Here is an 11,634-nt window from a genome sequence, read left to right as displayed (position 1 = left end):
TGAACAGATAGTGTCAAAATACAAACTACAAATTAAACACATAACTCTCTAAGTGGAAAAAACGATGATGCATTTTACTCTGTTGTGATAAAGTATCAAAGAACCTCCGGTGTTTGGAAGCTGTTAAAACTTGCAATGTATACAGATATTGATTAATCCTATTATCTCTCCATGTTCCAGTCCCTTCAACCAAGATGATGGGGTCACATTGAGAGAAGTGCACAGAAGTGAGCAGTCACTAATTGTGAGCCCACATTAAACCATTAGTTGGTGTGCAACAGCCTGCTTTGAGGTTAAAAAATAAAATCTGCTTTTAAATAGAACACTAATTGGAGCACATTTCAGAGTTCAAGAATATATGACCTTCAGACTATACTGAGGATGCATTTCAGTCATTTAAATCCACAATATACCATTTGTCTTTCCATAACATTTATTAGGAAAATAGGTCTGAATTGGTCATATACACTTCATTAGGAAAAAAAAAATTAAAAAAAATCCACCATGCAAAAGCTGAACTCACCTCTGGTTTTATACTTTTTTCAAATTCGTTTTTTTATTTCAGCTTTTACTCTACCCCCTGAACCCCTTCCTATATGTAACTGCAGAATGCGTATATTTGGGTGGAAGTAACATAACTATAAAGAGTACACACAGTATGTGCTTTACATATATTAGCTTTGATCACAGAGAAAACATTTTAGCTAAGTCACTCCACTCCTCTGCTGTGAAAGGTCCATTCAAATGGAAAAGTTAGATCCAACTACCTGGCACTCACCTGATGTGACTGCACTGCACAGATGTCTCTGAAAATCAGAGACAGAGGATCCTTACTGTTGAAAGCATCCCTGAGATTCCTCACTCCAGTCACTCAGGAATTGGGGCATTTAAATAAATAAATAAATAAATAAATAAATAAAAATCACACACCCCCCCCAACCCAACAAAACAAACACAAAAAAACCCCACAACCACCACACACAAAAATCCCATACAACCAAAACCTTGAAACTTCCTCCATCAATCATTATCTCATTTTTCTTAATACTGGACAAGAAAATATTTTACTGCCAATGGGGGAAGGGGACTTGCTTTTTTTTTTTTTTTTTTTTTGAAAACCTAACACAGCTGAGAGGACTTTCAAACTCTAATTGCTCTTAGATTCAAACACAGACTCACATCCTATCCCTGGATGATCTTTTTAGGATCTGGTCACCCATGCGTACATGTATGGTTCTTCACTGACAAACAACGCGACTCCTCTACTTGTGCAACTTGCATTACTCATAGGAAATCCTTGGCAGAGGCAGGCCAACGTATGTTAATTACCAGGTTGCATTATAATAGGTCTAACATCTTGTTTCCCATCCAGGGTTTTAAAATAAATGGAAACAACAGTCTCTTTGGATAAAAAAGTATGTATTTTTGTATCTCAGGCTAAAAATATTCTACATTAAAACCACAAATAGATCAACTGCCAGAGAATTCCTGCCTCTTTGGTGTTTCTTTTGGGGGGGGTTTATCCTTATTAAACAAAGAAGCCAGGCAATCTTTAAGAGAGGCTAACGTATGTGCATTCATTTTTCATTTCCTACAATTTATCCTTAAATTGGGTGTAATAGTGAAAAGGGGAGCTTGACTCCCCCATCTTTTGTTTCTTCTATAAACAGTTTACCAGGTAAAGTTGGCTACCAATTCCTACAGCAAAATAAAGCATAAATTCATGAACACTTAGTAGTGTGAATAGAGCAAAGATATACTTAAAAATATATTTTTCATATGACAGGAGATATGTATTATATTTCTTCATTTTATGATTTAATATGCTGGGATATTGCTAGGACAAGATGCTGGCAACATTACAAGTATTTTTGATTTACATTTCTCTTTACTGAGGAGGCGGCATTTAGGGCCATAGCTGCAATTTCAGACAAAGGACTAAGACTCTACACTGACATGCTGTTTCTTTTTGGGTGACCAAATTCAAAGTTTTAAATCTGAATTTCAAATCATATGACACCATAAAACTCCCAGAAACATTAGAAGTTTCACTGAAATTTTCAAAACACTAATATTCTAAAAATAGGCACTGGTACAAGACTTTCTTTCACAAAAGGTTTTGCAAAAAGTTCATGCATTAAATAAATAATTTATACATGCATTTAGGATGCAAAACCTTTTAGAATAAAGTGAAAACGCCGTCTGAGAATTTTTATTTTTTAAAGTGATGAAACAAATCTAATGACAGAACTATCATGCAGCTGTGACCGGAAACCTACTAGGCATCCTCCTCTCCTCCTTCCTCACTGGAGACTCCCAGCGCTGGGTGCTGCGCTGGTCCCCGCTCCCGAAGGCTGAGCGCCAGCCAAGAGGCGCCAGCGAGGAGCAGACAGATGGCGGCCAATAAGGAAACTATCACGCCATCTTAGTCACCATGGCAGAGCCTGGGCACCACACAATAGCAGCCTGACTATCGTCTACTTTACTCCTCATTTCAGCTCGTTAATATATTTACCTGCGTGTGTCTAGTGCTCCCAGCTATAGGGCAGATGCGAGAGCTGTGTGAGGGGTACCAGTCCAGTGCCACGTAGGGCTTGTGAGGACCCACCACAGCCAAGCGTAGTGCTGAAGCCTGAGATCCAAAGGTTACGAACTAGTGCACTAAACCAGCGTACTAACCGCCGCTCGGTCGCAGCGGTTATGCTCTGGGTTAGCTAAGAGGAAACATGCCAAACTCTTCAAAATGGATGTTCAACATATCAATTATTTAACAAAGAAACTTCAGACAATTCCTAAATTTAACACTTTTTTTTAATTTATTTATTTAGAGACAAAATGACCTTGATATTTTGCATAAGGGTAAGACAAGCACAGTCCTGAATTTAAGGTGCCCATCTGCTCCCCCCCATCCAATTCCTCAAACCCAGGCTCTGAGCCCTCCAGCCACCGCCTCCTCCACTGCCCTGCAGACCCCGCACCTCCCAACCGATTACTTTACAAACAACAATCTGCCACGAATACAGGTAGAATAAAAATGATTGCAAATATTTTCAGGACCCATTTTAATCAAAAAGGGCCTGAACTGCTAACCATCCACAGCACTGTCCTTTGCAAAGCCTTTGCAGAAAGAGCCGCCGCTTCGCCCAAGCCTGTGCCGCGCCGAGCACCATCTGGTGTGCACCTTGGGGGGGCCTTTCTGCTCTCTCAGCTGGCACTGCTCCAGTCAGTGCCACCGGCCGCCGTCCCTATCGCCTCCACGCTCCCTGCCGCACAGACGTCGGAGGACAGGGCAATCTCACGCGAGTGTTTTAAAATATTTATCCTGTGTCCCGTTGCCGATTCCTTCTGAAGTACAAACAAGGTCTGAATGGCCTTCCCTTAATTTGTAATTCATACCCGAGGATCACACGGTATGCAAGGTTTGGTCTTGAAGGGAAGTATTTATACCACTCAGACACGTCCGAGTATGCCACCCTTCATGTGTAAGCTATATCTTTGTTAAACACCAGGATTAAGTATTTGTTATTAACAAACGTTTCAAAGGTTGCCCCGGATTTATTCTGCGCTCTATCTCTTGCTGGTCACCAGCAGCTGCTGTCATAGTTTTACTTGTCCTTTGGTAAAGAATAACAAGGCCAACTGAAACAGCGACTCCTGAGTTACACATAAACAAGCAGGTACCCGCTGCAGAGGTGGGACTTTGTTTACTCGGATTTTGAAGCCCTTCTGGGTATCCACCTTCCCACGCAACTCCTGTCCCCCCGCTGCCACAGGAGCTGCCGCGGAGCCCAGAGCAGCTGGGTCAGAGAGCCCCTCAGATCCTCCTTCCAGGCCCACCCCAAAGCAGCTGGGGGGGTGAAAGCCAGTGCTGAGCAAGGCTGAGCCTTCCCCGAGGGGTCCCCACAGCAGCGTGAACTGCTGCGGCAGAAGCAGGTCCGGAGCCAGCGCCGCAGCCTGAGCAATGTCGAGGGCAGATGACCGGCAAAGGACACACCACCCGCACGCTTACACCGGCAAAAAGCTGCAGGAAGAGGACGTGAGCCCAAGTGTTCTAACTCACAAGGCTGCTTTAACCAAGTCTTAGAAGGCTCCGCTAGTGACCCAAAATAACTTCTCCTTACATAATACTGTTATGATTTTAATGTGCGAGATGTCAGAGTTTTACAGTGCCAAAAGCCAAAGCTATGCATTCAGTTGGAAAGCTAGTAGGCTCCCATATCGAATGGTATCAAACTCCAGCTGGACTGGAACCCAATACTTTTTAAAACAGTGATGTAAATTCTGGGAGAAATCTCATACTTGAGAGGAGGACAGGAAAGGACTGAAGTATGGTTCCTGAAACAAATTTCTTAAAGAAGGACTGATAGCTGCTCTAAGTCTCGCCAGGTGAGACCTATCAGAGTAGATCTCTCAGAAGCAAGAAAGAAGGGATCTGTGAATGGGATGAAGTTGAACACTACTTTGTAGAGAAACAGCCTTGCTAACGCAACACACGCTGAGTTCACGTTTTCAGTCACAGAATTGCTACCCACATTTGCACGTATGTGCCCACTGCAACTTAGCGTCTTCATTTTCTGTGAAATAGAGAGTACCTGTATCTCAGTGGCAAGGCAGGACTTCATGGTTTTGTAAAGCACCCGAAGAACAGCGAACTGAACATGCAGATAGTCAGGATCCCAAGAGCATGTGCAGGACAAGAGTTCACTGGCCTGGAGTCTTTTTAGCACAAGCATTCCAGTCTTTAAAAAAAATTGTTTAATCAAATGTAAAGTGCATCAACCTGTGCTAAGTGTAAGAGGGAAGAAAAGCTTTCTTTGAAAAGGCTTGGGGGAAGCATTGGGTTGCTGTAAGGGAGGCCAACATAAGCTACACACCAGCTGTAAACAACTTAACTTCTGTGATCCCACTGCTGGGAAAAGGGTTATAAGAGCATTAAACACCGAATTTACAAGAAGGACACCAAAAGATTGGGTAGACTGCCTGACAGCCACATCATTCTTCTTCCCCCCTGCAAACCTGCAGGATAATAAACCCTTCTCTCTTTCGTATATAGATAGATATATAAACAAACTGCTCTTCCGAGAATTCAATGTCAACAAAGCCTCTAAAACTGCTTTTTAAAGCTTTTCTCCTGCTTTTTTTTGGGGGGGAAGGGACATAACCAAATGGGTCTTCCGTTGACCTATGAATACATTATAGTTTTAAAATGAAAAAGTGACAGTGCTTTTTGTCAAACTACTCTAGCTGCAGGAACTTGTATTTTTACAATGTATTTTAAGCAAAAACATTCTCCAAGAAAGTTTTCCTGTTTATAAGGCTTTTTTGTCATTTACAACAGCCAAAATCTTAGAAATATGTGCAATGCTAGGGAAGACTAAGGTTTATGTTAAAGCCATGATATGTAAGGCACTTCTTAGTTTCAAACCATCTATGGGGGCATCCCATCTTCTGGCTGCACGAACAGCAGTACCGCTCAAACTGGGCACAGGGGCAGCAGGACAGCAGGTTGGCGAGTTCCTCTTGCTTCCTTGAGAAAGTGGCTGTAGTTGGAGGCGTGGGGGTCCTGCAACTGAAGACACGAGCATTTCCTCACCATCACTCAACTCTTTCCCCACCTCCCCGTCACACTCTCACACCTCTAAAATAACCAAAAGCAGATGGTAACCTTTGAGCTGGAGGATGCCCATCTACCGGGTGGATGTTGGACAACAACCATGCCCCAGAGAACAACATAGGGGAACAGTCTCTGCTTTGGTGATATGCAAAAGAAAAGTTGTAAAAACACCTTACAAGCTTAAGACAATTTCTACCTTTGGCGAGGTAGAAGTCATGACCAGACTAGGGGAAACCCCCCTTCTCAGCATCGGCCTGAGACCAAGCAGTTTCCAGGGAAGTCCAATTTCAAACCTTTTCAGGCACCAGCTGCCCAGCAGTAAGTCAGCCTCGGCATTGCCCTGCACTGCTCCCCCATCCCGTGATGCCCTTATTTACACAGTAAGCCTATATTTGATCAGTTCATCTGTTCTTGGAATGGGTGTTCAAAAACAAGAGAGGAAGAGAAACCTGCACTTCAGAATGTACTGATGGAGATGCAGGAGGTGTGTATTTCAGGGCAGCCTAAAAGGCTCTGCTGTTCTCAGAAGGAATGAGGAATACAGCCAATAAACAAGCAGATACTCATCAAGGGAACTGGTTTTGCTACTAAATGGCCAATTGAAGCCCCTACTATTCTGCCATGTATCTATGACACTGCAGCCCCAATAAATAAACCCTTCTGATTAGTTATGAGACTATCTAGAAACCTCCAAGATGGATACAATTCGCTTTGCCAGTCAGTCAGTCATGGCAGCCCTGAAGTCTCGAAGGAACAAAAAAACCCCAACAACAACAAACCCAAACCCAAAAAGACAACACAAATTTGTTGTCGACACACTGCTTTTTCCCTTACTCCTCAAACATGCATGTTTTTACCTAATCAGCAAAGATGGCAAATGATATTTCACAGGTAAAAAGAGCTGCGATACAAACAGGGCAGAGTTTATCCACATTTGTGCACCAGATCAAGCAGTTAGTATTCTCTAGTTAACACTATCCTAACCAAGCTGACTACTAAAATAATTCACCAGAAGAGTGTACCAGTTACCAGACAAAGAGTTGAGAACATCAGAGCAAGAAAGATTTGAAGACAACCAAATAAAGACAACAAACAGTTCCCATCCTGGTTTTGCATGACGCTATCAGATGCACAAAGTCTGTGGCTTTCATTCTCATGCTATCTTTGACGATACATATGTATCATCTACAGGCTGGAGTTGTTCCCCTTTCTGAAGTCAGACCCACAGCAGTGCTGCTTTTCTCCAGCAAAAAAAGGCTTACAGCAACCACAGTCCCTCTGTGCTCATAGCTAATACTGACTACCAAGAAACTGGAATATGGCTCTGCAGGGAGAGGACAACACCACTACCTATGGATCAGGCAGCCAGAGGATCGCCTGGGTAGGTTTCACAGGACTGAAGAAGGATGTCTTAGCATGAGGACATCAGTTTTATAAATCAGCTCTCCACCATCCACTGATATATAAAGTCAGGAAAAACAAAGTAAGAGAAGTAAATTGAAAAAAAAATTCAAATAACAAACTCCTTATAAAGACAAACAATGAGCAGTAGAGGCAATCCAAATCAACAGTTTTATGAAATTTCCACAGGTTTGTAGCGTCATGCATATTAATGGGCTTTGAGCGATTTCTTTTCCTCCCTCCCTGCCATGTTGAGCCAATAGCCTTCCTGCTTCACTCTGGGAATCAATTCAAAGCTGCTCTGTAAAGTCAAAACAAACGCTGGATTACCAACCAAGGGATACGCTTCCCACATTTATCTTAATGGAATGTTAACATGATAGCCTGTATGCGACTACCTCAATATTAATACACTAGACAAAACACAAAACAGCTCGATTTATTGAGTTATCTGTGGAAAGGACTGAAGGCTCTTTTTGAGCTTAGGTATTTCATTAGATCCCAAATCTTTTTTAAACAAGTGCAAACCGTCACCCCTTCCCCATTGGAAGGGATGGCGCTTGGCTGTTCCAGGATTCAATAGAGGAGTACAAATTACTTCTATCCTCTGCTACAGGTCTGAAAAGTATAAGCAACTGAAAAACTATAGGTGGCCCAGATCAAACAATCACCTATGTGGGCCTTCAGAAAGGCAGGTTCTCTTAAGAATGAGTCATCCCCTGTGGAGTAACTCGACTCCTGTTGACACTTAAAGAAGAAATTAGATGGAAAGTGATTTTGTCTGCCTAAGAACAACTTTTTTTTTCCAACTAGATACATAATACCCACACAAATTTGCCCTGCTCCATAAAGGGAAGGGTAGAGGCACTATACTGAAGCTCGCAAACCTCACCTTTGCAGGCAACGTAAACTTCAGTGCATCTTAAACTATTAGAACCAAAAATAACACGTAACAAGTGTAAGACCATCTCCTACTCTCATAATACACTACTGCCTCCAACAGTCGAGCTGTGGAGATCCATTACAACCCAATGCCTGGACATTTCTCTTGCAGCCTGAATCACGTTTAAAATATTCTAACATTAATCAAGCTGAATGCTAATGATCATGTGAAACCCAATGGAAATAAAGAAATTGAAAATTGCTACATAAGAAGTTTTTGCTTTTAGAAAAAGAAGTGGGGGAAAAAATAAATCAACATGACGAAGCAACATTTCAATTTACAAACCTTTTGTTTTTAAGCCAAAGACACCGTTTTAAAGCAGAAATGATTTCTAATACCACTGACAGCCTCAGCCTATCATCAGTAGGAAAGCTTGCATACACCTAAATTCAGTGAAAGGAAAACATACAATATCTGAGCAGGAGTGTATCAGTGCCCATTCTGGTGATCTGTACTGATGCACTGTTCACTGTGCTTTCCCATAAAACACACCTAAATGGATAAAGAGTGCTTGTCTTCCTCATCCCACAACAGTCAGTTGACAAGAACAAGCATAAACCAACTCTAAACTCTTCAGCAATATTCTCTTGCCGCTTCACCGTAATACAGGATAGGATTTCACAAAAATTGGTCTAACTAGGAGCGAACAAATCAGCCAATTGCATAGTGGTCAAATTTGTTACCACAGGCATTAACTGCAGTCCTACTTATTTATGGGAAAAAGGCTTCCCAGGTAAAGCCATCACAATCCCAGCTCGCTCCCTCCACAGCATTTGATCACCCACGTTGTTACAGCAGCACGGCAGGCACCACGAGCACCTGGCCAGCCACTACATCCATTTCTCATAGTCCCATTATCTCCTGTGCCACTGGAAAAAGGCTAGATCCCTGTTGTCCTGAAGCCTATCAACAACATTGTGGAAGGCAAAAGGAATTCCAACTTTGTTTCCCTTCTGGGATCTCTTTTTCTTCCTTTTCAGGAGAGAAACCAGGCTTTCCAGGCTACTAGTACAAACGACAAGTTGCTAAAAACCAAGCAACATTGTCTCCAACTATAGTATCAGTGATGTAACTGCCATCCCTGAGGGTTTGAGATTCGTTTCATTTTGGTTTTTTGTCGACACAAGACCTTTGGAGCCTATAAAAGTGGAAAAGATCTGGGGTAAAGGGCAAGCAACTCCCAAGAAAAGTTATGAATGGAAACGTGCTACACAGCCTCCTCTCCTTTCCACCCCTTGTAACTGCTGCTGATCAGGACAAATCTTTCACAGGCTGCAGAAACTGATCTATTATCTTTTGTGGGTTTCTTAAAATATTCCAAAAAACAGAATTGTATGCCACATTAAGATCGCAGTTTTATTTCATCTCAGACAGCACAAAACACTCTCTGTATATATACAGAGCAACTCACTTCTTTCCTGAAACAAAGTTTTCATTGATCCTTTGCCACAGACTCAATTATTGTTTATAATCATGATCAACGTTTATTTAAGGTATTGTGGACTGTAAACAATGTAAACAATAAAAGCATCTGTCCATGTTGACATGAATGTCATTGGCAGGTTAGATACCTATATCGACTGGTCCTGAGGGCGTTCTTTTTGAATTCTGAAAGCCCAAAGTAAATTTACATTACAATTTACAGAATAATCTGTAAATCAGCCACCTTCTGAGGTAGTGTTATCTTGAGTAGATAAAAATCATAATCTGTCAATTAAATTCCAGGAAATTTTTTATTGTTTCAAAACATAATCCTAAAGACACTTTTGGGGGAGTGTATTTTATTTTTTTTTTAATGTGGGAGATTCTGCAAAATTCCTGGTCCTCCTCACACCCATGGGGAAAAATAATACTCTTCTTGTAATTTGGCAGTTACAGATACACATGTAAAAAAAGTAGAAATCAAGACATTTTAAGACAACATTTAAAAAGTAAAGATAAAAAGAAGAAAGGTCCTCGACTGTGCGATATTGAGGATTTCAAGTCATGTTTTCCATAGCCTCATTTTAAAAACGAGCAGCCTTTTCTTTCTCCTCCCCCCCCCCCAAACTCCGAGGAAAACAGTCACCAAATGCACTCAACTAGCCTCAAAGTCACACGTGCTCCACTGCAGATCTTGCTTTCAATGTGTCTTTTGTTTGATGGCTGGTGTTTCAACATCCTCAACTTGAACAGAAAAAGGTCAGAGCGAGTCTTCTGGCATTCACAGACCTGCACCAGGCCCCGCCGAGAGAAGATTGATGCCACCGTACACTTCCCCCAATCCAGAGAAGGAAGTGGAGGTTTGAATCCGAGACCAACTGTGTTTGTTAGAGGAATCCTTCTCCCAAAGACAGTCAGCGCTGTTTAGTTTTGCTCTGTTCCTCTGTGAAACTTTTCTGCTGGCGCTGGTAATACTTTTGAGTTACGAGTTCCGCCACCGTGCCACGTTACTGCCCCAGTATCGCGACCCGAACAGGTTCCCGCTAGTAAGAGGTTTTAGCCGTACATCCCAGCGAGAAGCTCTCTTCCCCCCCCCTCCTGGTTTTGCTTCACCTCTCAGTTACCCCCGGTGCCCTTAGGCCTGCCGCCCTCGCCTTGGCTCCCCTGCCTGGGGAGGAGAGGCTGCACCATTAACCTTCCAGTGTGCAAGGCCAAGGTCCATCTTGCAGCTGGAGAGAAGCTGTTGCTAAAGATTCCTTAAAAGCTTTGGCACTTCAAGGCAGTCGGGACTACTCAACCAGAGCTGGGAGCCAAAGCTTTGCCACAGCATTAATGGGCTTTTGCCCTTTTAAATTTTATAAGCCTGTCACCTTTCTGATGCGCACAGTTTTATTCAGAGTCCTAAATGGCCATTTCATATTTAAAAGAAAGCTTGCATAGGTAGCACCCTAAAACTACCCCAGGTCATTCATCTCCCCCGCTCCCCTACTGTCTCTTAGGAAACCTTTGATAGAGCATTTGTTCAGGCTGCCAAGTTAAATCCTCTTCTCTCATGTCAATGCATTGAAAAAAGCAGTCAGAACACCAGCTTCACTCAGGCCTGCTGAAGTAAATGGAGAAAACCAATTCCTCTGGCACTACAGAGCCATTAAGCCGTTTGCAGATTATTAACTGAAGCACAAAAACATACACCGCGCACAATCGGACGGCAAGGCAGAGCTATTCCTTAAGTTAGCTTCAGTCTCAATAAACTGCCTATACGGCCGCAATTTGTAATCATTTGTGCAGCTGCCGTAACTGTTTAGCGGGACCCCGACAACCCCAGACAAAAGCCGCTTCGCCGCGATGCGGGGGTCACGCTTCCACCGCCGGGCACGTTTCCCCTTTAATAAATATGGTGACGGGGGTTGCACTTGGAGCAGAAAACCCGAGACGCCTCCCCGCTCCCGTGCCCCTAATCGCAGCCTCCGAGGTAGCACCGAAATTAAACTTTACACGTGCAAAACAAAGTTTACAGTCTAAAAACCCGATTACAGTAACAACTTCCTCCCCCTGCCTTAGGCTGCCTTACTCCTTCCCCGCTCGCGAGCCAGCTCGGAGCGCTATCCCGAGCGGCACGGGGGGAATAAAAGCGTGGCTGGATGGCTCCTATTTTTATGTTTACATTCCTGAAGTGTCTTTTAACTGACTGCCATTCCCCCTCTCCCCGCGAGCAGCTCCGCCAGCCGCCCCTGGAAGCGCTTCCCCCGCTCCC

This window comes from Haliaeetus leucocephalus, unplaced genomic scaffold, assembly GCF_000737465.1.
Source record: "Haliaeetus leucocephalus isolate CR32 unplaced genomic scaffold, Haliaeetus_leucocephalus-4.0 Scaffold229, whole genome shotgun sequence".
Taxonomy (NCBI): Eukaryota; Metazoa; Chordata; class Aves; order Accipitriformes; family Accipitridae; genus Haliaeetus; species Haliaeetus leucocephalus.
The sequence above is the reverse complement of the archived record's forward strand: the minus strand, read 5'-3'. Positions refer to the sequence as shown.